The sequence below is a fragment of the Lagenorhynchus albirostris genome, chromosome 1 (assembly GCF_949774975.1).
Source record: "Lagenorhynchus albirostris chromosome 1, mLagAlb1.1, whole genome shotgun sequence".
Taxonomy (NCBI): domain Eukaryota; kingdom Metazoa; phylum Chordata; class Mammalia; order Artiodactyla; family Delphinidae; genus Lagenorhynchus; species Lagenorhynchus albirostris.
The window spans coordinates 146,576,702-146,591,130 of record NC_083095.1 but is presented as its reverse complement, the minus strand read 5'-3'; positions in this window follow the sequence as shown (position 1 = coordinate 146,591,130).

The window sequence follows — 14,429 nt, the reverse complement described above, 5'->3', positions numbered from 1 at the left end:
CAAGCAGGAGAACTGGGATTCAACCCAGTTGTGTAGCAGACATCACATACTTTTGCACATACAGCTATCAACCCTGGACAAACTCAGAATTATTCCCATATCTCTTTTTACTTTTGTGCAAACTGAGAATCATATGTTACACAACAGCCCCAAGATCCTGCATTGCATCTCTATCCAGGATCTCATCCCAGCTGTGTCTTCAAAACAACTGAGCTTCAAAATTAAGTTTCCAAAAGGTGAGACCTGGAAAAATTTATTTCTAGATCTGCTTTATTAAACCTGTGAGGAAAAAAATATATAGTAATTTAATCTTGAAAGAAAATAAAGGAACCATTACTTATAAGATTGAATTTATTCTTAATAGCTTAGGAATCAAGTTATAAATATTTAAGAAAATACAGAATAACTACTCAGGAACTATGGGCTGAGGTCCTTATCCTATAGGTTTCCATATGAACTGAGCATAAATCCATGTCCATTTTTCTTAAAGTAGTGAAGAAAGCTTTTACAAAACAAATCCTGCCAAATTTTTTTTCTGTTTTGAGAGATATACTGTGGTTGAGAATACGCCAGAGAAAGAATATTGAGATAAGGTTGACACTCATGAGAATGGCTTGGGGATGCGCTCCCTAATGGGTATCCCCAGCCCTTTTTTTTTTTTTTGTATCTTTTTCAGAAGAAATGGTCCTATTTTCTGTCCATCAAGTTTTGCATCTAATATTTTTGAAGACTACTTGTTACTCTTTGCTTAGACCTATCTTTCCTTCTCACTCTCATTTTGGGTTTAACTTTACCGTATCTTCCATAGTTTCAGAATGTTCTGTGTACTGCATAGGTTCATGATGAAAGAACATTCTATCTGGTCAATTTGCATTTCAAGAGACAGGGCCAACTTTTAATGAGAATGCATTACGATTTTGCTTCCCTTTTCTCTATGTGACCCAGTGATATTTCTCTTTGGCTGAAACTGTTTTCTCGAAGCACAAGCCCTTTTCCTGTCCATGTTACCAGTAGCTCGAATTTCCCAATGTCATATTCCATCTTCCCAAAAGGGTGTCCTTTCTAAGACCTCAGGCCATGTGGAATAAAAATAATCAGCTCCAAGTTCAGAAGACAAATGTTACAAGGGGGATTTTTTTTCTCTCCTCTTGGTTGTTCTTAAACATATGTAGTTTTAGGGATCAGTATGTCAGTGTTTTGAAAGAAGCAAGGACTTGAATTTATTTTGGTGCAGTTATCAGATTTTGAGGAGCTGGATCATTTGTTTTCCTCTTGTGAGGTCCAGGTAAAACTTCATTCCCTCCATGGCCGGGTGCTTCTGACAAACAAAAATCAAGGACCCAAAATAAGTATTTTATCTAAAAAATGTGAGCTATCCCAAAACAAACATGAAAAAGCACAGCTGCCAAATTCCACAAGTAAAAAAGAGTTGAAGGTTGAGACAGCTCAGGATCTCGCTGGGGAGTAATGGGTGAAGTTTGGCCAGCTGCCCTTAAGGCCTTCAGGGACACTCAATCCAATTGCCATGTCTTAGCGGATGTGAATTTCAAGGTTACACCTGGGTGTTCAAGGGCAGGGCCAAGTGTAATCGGCACTTAGATCATAGATTAATCTTATTTGCCATCTATTAGGTTTGATTCCTCTTCCCTCTCTCCCTCCCTAAAGCCAGGATTATTGTGATAGTTTAAGATAATGGATTCTAACGGAAGAAAGGTCATGCAGGCATGGAGATTTGGAACCTTAAGATAATATGATTAATCTAAAAGCTTCTTTCTCAAAAGGGAGGGAGGGCGACACTCTTCATATGTCTGATTGAGAGAGGAGAGCTGAAAGACCAAGAAAGAGCAACAGAAAAGGGAGTGCAAAGGAACTGAGTCCTTGTCAACAACTGCAATTAATTATCATTGTCAGGCTGATCTTTCATTAGTTTTCACACTAATAAGATAGATTTGCCTCATGCCTGAAGCTGATAAAACCTTATTGGCAATGTTGATAAGACTATGTCAGTATGGAGAGGCATTCATGGACATCTTCATCGTATTTTATTTTTCTAATTTTCCAAAACTAAATGACTCAGTGGATATTGCTAAACGTAACTACATCTAGGTGGTTGGGACCCTAAGGTGCAGGAAAAGTCCTTAACACAGCGCTTGGCGTGATCTAAGCAGTAAGTAAATGTTAACCATGGTTATAAATGCTACAAACACAGGCATGCGTGTTATATATTTTAAAGTACGCAGTTTACTCCTATCCCTTTTAGATATTTCCAGATAAACCTAGCCAACCAACATGGAGCGATCCATAGAAAGAAATTAAGGCTGATAATATTTATTTATTAATCATGATGAATCAAGATTCTAGGCTTCTAACCATTATTCTTGGTACATCTGGAAAAAAAAATGAAACTTAAATGTGGGTTCTCTACTGTTATATTTTTCCATTCTTCTAGGAGAACCTGTTTTGTTTTATTCTTTAGTTATTGTAAGTGCTAAATAGTTTTCATCATTGTGGCTCAATGTTATTCTGGGGTTATTTAAATGTACAGAAACATTTGTATATCCTTTTGCTTTATGTATATATATAAATGTGTATAAATATATATATATTTGCTTGATATACACATATAATGTTATATAACATTATATAACATTATAATATGTGTATATCAAGCAAATATATATATATTTATACACATTATATTATATACATATGTGTATATCAAGCAAATTTATATATATTTATATATATTATATGTATATATGACCTAAAATCATTTCCATTAAATTCAACTTACCTTTTTTTCCTCACGTCTTTTAACTAAATAAAAATGTGCTCTTGGATTTTTTAAGGCAAAGAGCAGAAGAGAGGAATAGCCCTCCAGTGTAGCTGACTCCCTCCCGAAGGCTCAGATTTGTAGCCTTAGGGGAAGAAATATGAGATTTTAATTTCTAATTTCATAAACAGGTTCTTTCTTTTAAAAAATGGATCTCCCTTGATTCCTTCACAAGGAATAAAAACAGGCCAGGTGTTGTTTCCTTAACCAAGATGATGGGCAGGATAGAGAGGAGGCCATTCCTGGACATAGGGGACCCAATGCAAGGAAGGCATGCAGGGCAGCAGCACAGTTAGCATGTGAGCCACGGATGCTTCATACAACATGTGAGATAATAATAGATGTCCGTCAACATCTGTTGAGATTCTCAAGACTCCACACAGTATTAAAGCTGTAGGAAATAATTACTTCTCAGTACAAATCCTGCAGCCTCACATGAGAACCAGCTGCCATATGAGTGAAAATGCTTGTGTTCAAATCGGATTCACCGGCAATCGCTTCAAGATGTACAGAGAAGCTAGAATAAGTTGATGTAGAACATACGGAAAAGTAAAACACATCCCTCTGGGTGAAACTTCCTTTTTCTGAAATTTTGAAACTTCTCAGTAGATAAAATGCTGTAATTCATGGACTTCCCGACTGGAAAATGTAGTAGTCACTAATTCATTCTGTAGCTAAGGGAGTAGAGAAAAACATACTTATAATTTCTGGAACAACAACAAAAAATTACCTTCCATTCTCTAAAACTAAATTTTGATTTAAAAAAAAGTTTGACTTTCAAAAATGTGTAAAATGGAGCATTGGGGAGTGTAAAAAGCAAAATGTGTGGATTCAAATGCTGACTCAGGGAAATTAGTCGATTCCTGACCATTTGTTTAAACTGGCTAAGATTGAAATGTTCCAGGGTCGCCTGTGATATCAGTTCTTCAGTGTTTTGTTTCATTTCAGTGTGTAATAATTGGAAAGAGAAACAAACAATGTGAGCCCTATCCTGTTCCCTTTTTCTAAGGAACCACCACAAAATACACCAAAACAAAAATGAAGCAAACACCGGCTTTGACTGCTCAGTTTATTCTGATCTAGAGGGTGTTCCAAGATAACTGGCTGGGTTCTGGTCTGTAATACTCCTTCCTACCCTAATCTCACTCCCACTTTCTGATCTTCCTTATCCTCAGAAAGAGGTGTTGGCATTCGGCAACCCCCATACCTCACAGCTTTAACTAATATATGATGTGTTTATTCTTCCCAGGCCACAGGCCATATCACTCTCAAATGACTGACAACAACTCTGAAATGAAGTGGGCCCAAAGTGGGCTCTAATAGGTATGGGAAGCCTCTCTAGTCAAACATAAAGCAAATTAATGTGCGCCCCTCCTGCACCTTCAGTCTGGAAATGTCATAAAGTAATAAGCAGGGAGCCCCTCTCAATGTGGAGGGCTGAATTTCAATCAATTTACATATTAAAGGGACAGGCCACATTTCATTTGCTCTAATATAAAAGGCATAAGTTTCTAAATTCTAAGGTGTGTTTTTTTCTAAAGTGTTCCTGACCTTAGACTGAATGCACTGATGAGTAATGACACAAATGCAATTATGTATCTATCTCATTCACTGTCTTTTAGTTGTAAAGAAGGAAATCGAGAAAAGATTTAAGAATAATTTGTATGGCTATGTGTTACCATTATTTATATGATGTCAGAATGTGTGTGTGTGTGTTAACAAAGTGGTGTAGAAAAATAGACTAAGGAAAATACAGAGAGCTACAATATAAATTGATAATGCATTTTAAAATGTTCCTATAATTTCAATTTTACCCCTTTCCACCATTGCTGGGGAAAGTGGTCAAAAAAAAAAAAGTGATAGACCTAATGATTGATATGCTTGAGAAGATTGACATAAACAGACTCATAATTTTTATCAATCTTTGAACCTTTAATATCCTAAAATATCTGGTCTAAAATTGTATCACAAAGCCACCTACTCTGTGATTAGATGGCTGTGGATTGTAAGAGACTTCTTATGCCTGATTTCCAACTTGCTTTAGTAAATTCCTTTGTTCTTCATTTATGTTTGATATGACTTTCCTACGATGTTAGTCATCAGACTAACCAAGTAAGTTATTAGTGTGTAAAGAGAAAACATGCATACATGCATTCTATCTCCTCTCTCTCAGACACACACACACACACACACACAATGCAATTTTTGGTTATCTCTTCTGAAAGCAAAAAAAAAAAAAAAAACCCTGTGCGGGCAATTTAATATTGCTAAAACAAATGAGCACACAACAAACAACATTTGTTGTTATTTTGTTTTTCAGTTGCTGCTAGGATGTCCTAGAAGAATTATTTACTTCAAATGTTTTGAGTCAGTTTACAAATAAAGTGCAATGTAAGCTTTCTTCTGAGTGAAAATAAGCCAATTTATCTCTTATTAAAGAAACTGAGAAGGGTTTGCAAACGCTGATCATTTTAAGGAAGAAAAAAAAGAGCTAGGAAACAGATTCTCTAAAATTTTTTTTAAAGTTTTGTAACTTATCCCCAGAAGTTTTCATTATTTAGGATTTTTTTTCCTTATTCTTTCTTTTCTTTCTTTTTTTGTTTCCCCCAGTTTGTTCCAAATGAATGGAATTAAAATGCAGCTTCTAAGAAAATCTATCTAAACCCAAAGCCAAAGAGTCGCATCAAAATAGGAAAGCAAAACAAAACTGCACCTGGCATAGAACATATTTTATTAAAGGATTATGCATATTTTCTTAATTTTTCCTCTCTTTTAGATTATGAGATTTACAGGTAAACTTAAAAGTTATGTGATTACTGTTTGTAAAATTCAAAACAAACTTCCTCTTCTTTCTGACGTTTTTGAAACTAAAAGATATTACTATTGTGTGTTCATTTTATGTGTGTATATGTGTGTGTATGTGTGCATGTGTTTAGACCAGCAATAATTTTGATCCCTGGAACCTAGTACATTCTTTCTTGTGTAGTAAGATAATTCAATATTCTGCTGATTAAAGAGCCAAGATCAAAAATACACATTTAAAATAGTGTACTTTATAAAATAGATTGTGATTGTCTTTATAGAAATTAAAATAGAAATAGCTTGCTTCCACATGCCATAATAAGGAAACTCTGCTGCTTTGACTTGGGTTACAATTTTTGTGTTTTCATTAATCTTATTAATTTTGTATTTATTTCATAAAGCATTTCTGCTTTTATATTTTATAAGAATGTTCCATGTAAAAAAAAAAGTGTTTATTTAAGATCTTAATAAAAACTTGGCCTGACAAAGGGAACATGTGTTAAATGTTTATGCCTTTAAAAAAAATTGTCTTGTTTGTGAAAATATTAAAAATTTAGAACACCAAGAGGGTTAAACAAAACAAAATCTTTTCAGCATTACTGAAGCTTATTTACAACAATATGCTATGATATGTATGGTCACTTAACATCTTGCATTATATACATGTGGTTCCAAAAAGTTCTAATTAGAGGAAATCCTAGTATTGATATTTGAAAAGAAACTGGTAAGACTTTGCCAATTAATAGAAATAAAAGCCTGAAGCTGGACACTCGGCAACCTTAAAAGTCAAAAGATCTTTCTACCTTCAAGCCCCACACAGAGAAAAAAGAGCAGAATCCAAGATGGCCTTTCAGAAGGGAGAAAAACCACATATGTTACAGAACATGTTATTTTTTAATGCATTTTAAACTGAAGTATATCCAAAAATGCAATCAGAAAGTGTGGATGACATATATTATGTGGGAGACAATCATGCGTATTTTTGGGGGTAAGTTATACCTACCATTATTTCTGTGGACACACAAATAGAAGATTAGCTTTTAATAAGGAGATACAACATTTTAAGTGTATAGCTTTTTAAAATCAGTCTCTCTTTGCAAGTAAAGCTTTATTACTTTTGAGTTCTTGACAGGCACTTGAAGAAAGGTCACATAATAAACTGTGCTTATTTCTCATTGCAGAAAAACAATAAGTCATGTCTGCATCCATTATTTACCAAATTGTCTTCATTTTTCTTCACCTGCTGGGTTTTCAGGAAGAAAGACAAATAATATTATAAAGCCAGCCTAGATATTTTCACAATTATCCAGAAATATGATAGTGAGCTAGTCTTCCAGATGTGAAGAGAGTAAAGGAAAGAATTTGTTATCCAAGTCATTTACTGGAAATATATTAAAGGCTATTTTCACAGAAAAGATACATCTGAAATCAGAAATATATGAATTGGGAAAAAAACATTTTAATAGAAAGTGATGCAAAAAATTTCATTATACTATTTTCTTTCAAAGAAATTATATTTTTTTATAGGTAAACGCCAAGTACCTTCTTTTTCATTTTTTTTCTCCCTTCCCTGCTCTGTCTTTGATAGTTACTGGCCTGATTAAACTCCTCAATAGAGCAAAGAAATATTTTTAAATGTGTTAGCAAAGAAAATAAGGTATTTTAATGTGTTTCCTTAACAATCAGAATATCTTAGTGGTTAAGAGCCTGTCGTCAAGGGCCAGACTGCAAATCCGTGCTCTGATCCATGCATGCACTGAACTGGTCATTTAACTTCCCTGTGCCTCAGTGCTCCTGTACAAGTAAAATGATGGTAATGTTGTTTATAGTCTCTGCTCTTAAGTAAATTGCCCAAGATTATATAATAAGCAGGCTGAAGCTGGGATTTGAACATAGACAATTTAGATTTAGCATCTATGCTCTTAACCAAAATCTAGCATGCCCCATATTTCTTCAACTACAGGAAGGAGCTTCAGAAGACAAACTTATGTCCTGTCCTGCCACCCTAATGTTATTTTTTTCAGTGGGTCCAACCTAGCTTAGTCAAAGTGTCTTATCACAAACTGGATTCCACAGAACTCTATTAAGAGGACATAAAAACTCAGGAATGTAGAGAATCCATCCTCTGCCATAGTCAAGAAGACAATCTGTGGAGAAAGAGAACAGAACAGATGGAGAGATCTGCAAACATAGAGACACATAAGGCTCCTATGACTGGAACAAGTCTCCTGGCTTCCTGAGAGCCTTCCAGGCTTTATCATGCCCTTGGTCAGCAAGAATATTTGGCGAGTCTGTGTGTGTGTGTGTGTGTGTGTGTGTGTGTGTGTGTGTGTGTGTGTGTGTGTGTGTGTGTGTTTTGGGGAAGGTCATGAGATTTAAGCCAGTTTCAGAGAGTGTTTATTCTTCATACACATAAAATTCTTAAAGCATACTGGTAATATACTTTGCTATTTTAATTGAATTTTGGTATGTATTATTTTTTTATGGTTTCCCAATGCACATGGCATCAGATTAACATTTTCTAGCCTCTTCTTTCAGGTTCATTATTACCTGGCTCCAAAACAATCAATGGCCCCACTTCCTGCCCCTCTTCCTCCTTTTGGGGCTGCAGCACCTTTGCCCCTGCTCAGCTGTTTCTTCTGCCTTCATTCCCTGCTCCTAGATTTTCTAGGCGGTCTCCTACTCAACTCAAAATTCAACAAAATATCCCCTCCTCTGCAATGTCTTTCTGAACAATTTGGGAAGGATTAATCATTTCTTGTTCTTATTCTCACAATATTTTATTTGTCTTTTAATATAATATATGATGTTATTATTAGAGGTTAAAATGTTTCCCTTCCAAGGGCAGAGACTTATCTTTTTAACTCTATCACTTAGGATGGTGCCTGTGGCAAAATAGGTGCTCAAAAGAAACAAAATCTGTTTTAGTGCAGCTGAACTTGGCAAACATCATAGGAAACTTATTTATGTATATATGAAATTTTGTGAATTCTACAAAGTACTTCATCCAGAAGTAGTATAAATACATATATTATATGAAATCTATATAGCATATGGTACTTACAATAATCAGCAAATATAGAGGTTAATGAAAATGGAGAAATATATTAAAATGAAGTTTTTTAAAAACCAAAAGGCAGGGGTATACCTTCAAGATGGTGGAGGAGTAAGACACGGAGATCACCTTCCTCCCCACAAATATATCAAAAATACACCTGCATGTGGAACAGCTCCTACAGAATACCTACTGAATGTTGGCAGAAGACCTCAGACTTCCCAAAAGGCAAGAAACTCCCCACGTACCTGGGCAGAGCAAAAGAAAAGACAGAGACAAAAGAATAGGGACGGGACCTGCACTTCTGGGAGGGAGCTGTGAAGGAGGAAAAGCTTCCACATACTAGGAAGCCCCTTCACTGGCGGAGATGGGGGTGGCGGGGGTGAGCCTTGGAGCCACGGAGGAGAGCGTAGCAACAGGGATGCAGAGGGCAAAGCAGAGAGATTCCTGAAGAGAGGATCAGTGCTGAGCAGCACCCACCAGCCTGAGAGGCTTGTCTGCTCATGTGCTGGGGTGGGTGGGAGCTGGGAGCTGAGGCTCTGGCTTCGGAGGTCAGATCTGAGGGAGAGGACTGGGGTTGACTATGGGAACACAGTCTGAAGGGGGGCTAGTGCACCACAGCTAGCCGGGAGGGAGACCAGGAAAATGTCTAGAACTAAGAGGCAAGAGACAATTGTTTCAAGGTGCACAAGGAGAGGGCATTCAAAGCACCATCTAAACGAGCTTCAGAGATGGGCATGAGCTGTGACTATCAGCGCAGACACCAGAGACAGGCATGAGACACATAGGCTGCTGCTGCAGCCACCAAGAAACCTATGTGCACGCACAGGTAACTATCTACACCTCCCCTCCAGGTAGCCTGTGCAGCCCGCCACTGCCAGGGTCCCATGATCCAGGGACAACTTTCCCAGGGGGAACACACAGCGCACCTCAGGGTGTTGAAACATCATGCTGGCTTCTGCCGCCGCAGGCTCGCCCCACATACCATACCCCTCCCTCCCCCCGGCCTGAGTGACCCAGAGCCCCCTAATCAGCTGCTACTTTAACTCCATCCTGTCTCGGTGGGGAACAGACGCCCTCAGGCGACCTGCAAGCAGAAGTGGGGCCAAAACCAAAGCTGAACCCCAGGAGCTGTGCGAACAAACAGGAGAAAGGGAAATCTCTCCATGCAGCCTCAGAAGCAGTGGATTAAATCTCCACAATCAAACTGATGTACCCTGCAACTGTAGAATACCTGAATAGACAACAAATCATCCCAAAATTGAGGTGGTGGACTTTGGGATCAACTGTAGACTTGGGGTTTGCTTTCTGCGTCTAATTTCTTTCTGGTTTTATGTTTATCATAGTTTAGTATTTAGAGCTTATTATCATTGGTAGATTTGTTTATTGATTTGGTTGCTCTCTTCCTTTTTTTTTTATATATATATTTTTTTCCTTTTTCTCTTTTTGTGAGTGTATATGTGTATGCTTCTTTGTGTGACTTTCTCTGTATAGCTTTTGTCATTTGTCCAAGGGTTCTGACTCTGTTTTATATTTTTTTGTTTTGTTTTGTTTTGTACGGTTTTTAGCACTTGTTATTATTGGTGGATTTGTATTTTGGTTTGGTTGATCTCTTCTTTCTTTCTCTCTTTCTTTTTTTTTTAATAAATTTTTATTTTTAATATATTTTTTTCTATTTTATTAACTTTATTTTATTTAGTTAGTTTTTATTTCTTTCTTTCCCTTTTTTTCTCCTTTTCTTCTGAGCTGTGTGGCTGACAGGGTCTTGGTGCTCTGGCTGGGTGTCTACCCTGAACCTCTGAGATGGGAGAGCTGAGTTCAAGACATTGATCACCCGGCCCCATGTAATATCAAACACAGAAAGGTCTCTCAGAGATCTCCAGCTCAATGTTAAGACCAGAAAGCTACAGTGCTGGACACCTTATGCCAAACAACTGGCAAGACAAGAACACAGCCCCACCCATTAGCAGAGAGGCTTCTTCAATCATAATAAGTTCACAGACACCCCAAAACACATGACCAAATGTTGTCCTGACCACCAGAAAGAAAAGATCTAGCCTCATTCACCAGAACACAGGCACCAGTCCCCTTCACCAGGAAGCCTACACAACCCACAGAACCAACCTTAGCCAATGGGGGCAGACACCAAAAACAATGGGAACTACGAACCTGCAACCCACAAAAAGGAGACCCAAAACACAGTAATTTAAGCAAAATGAGAAGACAGAGAATCACACAGCAGATGAAGGAGCAAGGTAAAAACCCACCAGCCCAAACAAATGAAGAGGAAATAGGCAGCCTACCTGAAAAAGAATTCAGAGTAATGATAGTAAAGATGATCTATAATCTTGGAAATAGAATGAAGAAATTACAAGGAACTTAATCAATAGCAGAATAACTGAGGCAGAAGAACGGATAAGTGACCTGGAAGATAAAATAGTGGAAATAACTACTGCAGAGAAGAATAAAGAAATAAGAATGAAAAGAATTGAGGACAGTCTCAGAGATCTCTGGGACAATGTTAACCACACCAACATTCGAATCATAGGGGTCCCAAAAGAAGAAGAGAAAAAGAAGGGGACTGAGAAAATATTTGAAGAGATTATAGTTGAAAACTTCCATAATATGGGAAAGGAAATAGTCAATCAAGTGAAGGAGCACAGAGAGTCATATACAGGATAAATTCAAGGAGAAACATGCCCAGACACATATTAATCAAACTATCAAAAATTAAATACAAAGAAAACATATTAAAAGCAGCAAGGGAAAAACAACAAATAACATACAAGGGAATCCCCATAAGGTTAACAGCTGATCTTTCAGCAGAAATTCTGTAAGCCAGAAGGGAGTGGCTGGACATATTTAAAGTGATGAAAGGGAAAAACCTACAACCAAGATTACACTACCCAGCGAGGATCTCATTCAGATTCAATGGAGAAATTAAAACCTTTACAGACAAGCAAAAGCTGAGAGAGTTCAGCACCACCAAACCAGCTTTACAACAAATGCTAAAGGACCTTCTCTAGGCAAGAAACACAAGAGAAGGAAAAGACCTACAATAACAAACCCAAAACAACTAAGAAAATGGTAATAGGAACATACATATTGATAACTATGTTAAATGTAAATGGATTAACTGCTCCAACCAAAAGACATAGACTGGCTGAATGGTTACAAAAACAGGACCCATATATATGCTGTCTACAAAAGACCCACTTCAGACCTAGGGGCACATACAGACTAAAAATGAGGGAATGGAGAAAGATATTCCATTCAAATGGAAATCAAAAGAAAGTTGGAGTAGCAATTCTCATATTAGACAAAACAGACTTTAAAATAAAGATTATTACAAGAGACAAAGAAGGACACTACATAATGATCAAGGGGTCAATCCAAGAAGAAGATATAACAATTGTAAATATTTATGCATCCAACATAGGAGCACCTCAAAACTTAAGGCAAATGCTAGCAGCCATAAAAGGGGAAATCGACAGTAAGACAATCAAAGTAGGGGAATTTAAAACCCCACTTGCACCAATGGACAAATCATCCAAAATCACAATAACTAAGGAAACACAAGCTTTAAATGATACATTAAACAAGATGGACTTAATTTATATTTATAGGACATTCCATCTAAAAACAACAGAATACACTTTCTTCTCAAGTACTCATGAAACATTCTCCCAAATAGATCATATCTTGGGTCACAAATCAAGCCTTGGTAAATTTAAGAAAATTGAAATCATATCAAGTATCTTTTCTGACAACAATGTTATGAGACTAGATAACAATTACAGGAAAAAAATCTGTAAAGAATACAAACACATGGAGGGTAATAATACACTACTAAATAACCAAGAGATCACTGAAGAAATCAAAGAGGAAATCAAAAAATACCTAGAAACAAATGACAATGAAATCACAACCACCCAAAACCTATGGGATGCAGCAAAAGCAGTTGTTAAGAGGGACGTTCATAGCAATACCATCCTACCTCAAGAAACAAGAAACATCTCAAATAAACAACCTAACCTTACACCGAAAGCAATTAGAGAAAGAAGAACAAAAAATCCCCAAAATTAGCAGAAGGAAAGAAATCATAAATATCAGATAAGAAATAAATGAACAAAAATGAAGGAAACAATAACAAAGATCAATAAAACTCAAAGATGGTTCTTTGAGAAGATAAACAAAATTGATAAACCATTAGCCAGACTCATCAATAAAAACAGGAACAAGACTCAAATCAATAGAATTATAAATGAAAAAGGAGAAGTAACAAGTGACACTGCAGAAATACAAAGGATCGTGAAAGATTACTACGAGCAGCTATATGCCAATAAAATGGACAACCAGGAAGAAATGGACAAATTCTTAGAAAAGCACAACCTTCCAAGACTGAACCAGGAAGAAATAGAAAATATAAACAGAGCAATCACAAGCAGTGAAATTGAAAATGTTATTAAAATTCTTCCAACAAACAAAAGCCCAGGACCAGATGCCTTCACAGGTAAATTCTCACAAACATTTACAGAAGCACTAACATCTAGCTTTCTCAAACTCTTCCAAAATATAGCAGAGGGAGGAACACTCCCAAACTCATTCTATGAGGCCACCATCACCCTGATACCAAAACCAGACAAAGATGTCACTAAAAAGAAAACTATAGACCAGTATCACTGATGAATATAGATGTAAACATCCTCAACAAAATACTAGCAAACAGAATCCAATAGGACATTAAAAGGATCATGCACCATGATCAAGTGGGGTTTATTCCAGGAATGCAAGGATTCTTCAATATATGCAAATCAAGCAATGTGATAAACCATATTAACAAATTGAAGTAGAAAAAACATATGATCTCAATAGATGCAGGAAAAGTTTTTGACAAAATTCAACATACATTTATGGTAAAAACCCTCCAGAAAGTAGGCATAGAGGGAACTTACCTCAACATAATAAAGGCCATACATGACAAAACCACAGTCAACATCACTCTCAATGGTGAAAAACTGAAACCATTTCCACTAAGATCAGGTACAAGACAAGGCTGCCCACTCTCACCAGTATTATTCAACATAGCTTTGGAAGTTTTAGCCACAGCAATCAGAGAAGAAAAAGAAATAAAAGGAATATAAATTGGAGAAGAAGAACTAAAACTGTCACTGTTTACAGATAATATGATACTCTACATAGAAAATCCTAAGAATGCCACCAGAAAACTACTAGAGCTAATCAATGGATTTGGTAAAGTAGCAGGATACAAAATTAATGCACTGAAATCCTTGTGTTCCTATACACTACTGATGAAAAATCTGAAAGAGAAATTAAGGGAACACTCCCACTTACCATTGCAACAACAAAAAAATAAAATACCTAAGAATAAAACTACCTAAGGAGACAAAAGACCTGTATGCAGAAAACTATAAGATACGGACGAAAGAAATTAAAGATGGTACAAACAGATGGAGAGATATACCATGTTCTTGGATTGGAATAATCAACATTGTGCAAATGACTATTCTACCCAAAGCAATCTACAGATTGAATGCAATACCTATCAAACTACCAATGGCATTGTTCACAGAACTAGAACAAAAAAAAAAAAATCACAATTTGGATGGAAACACAAAAGGCTCCAAATAGCCAAAGCAATCTTGGGAAACAAAAATGGAGCTGGAGGAATCAGCCTCCCTGACTTCAGACTATACTATAAATCTACAGTAATCGAAC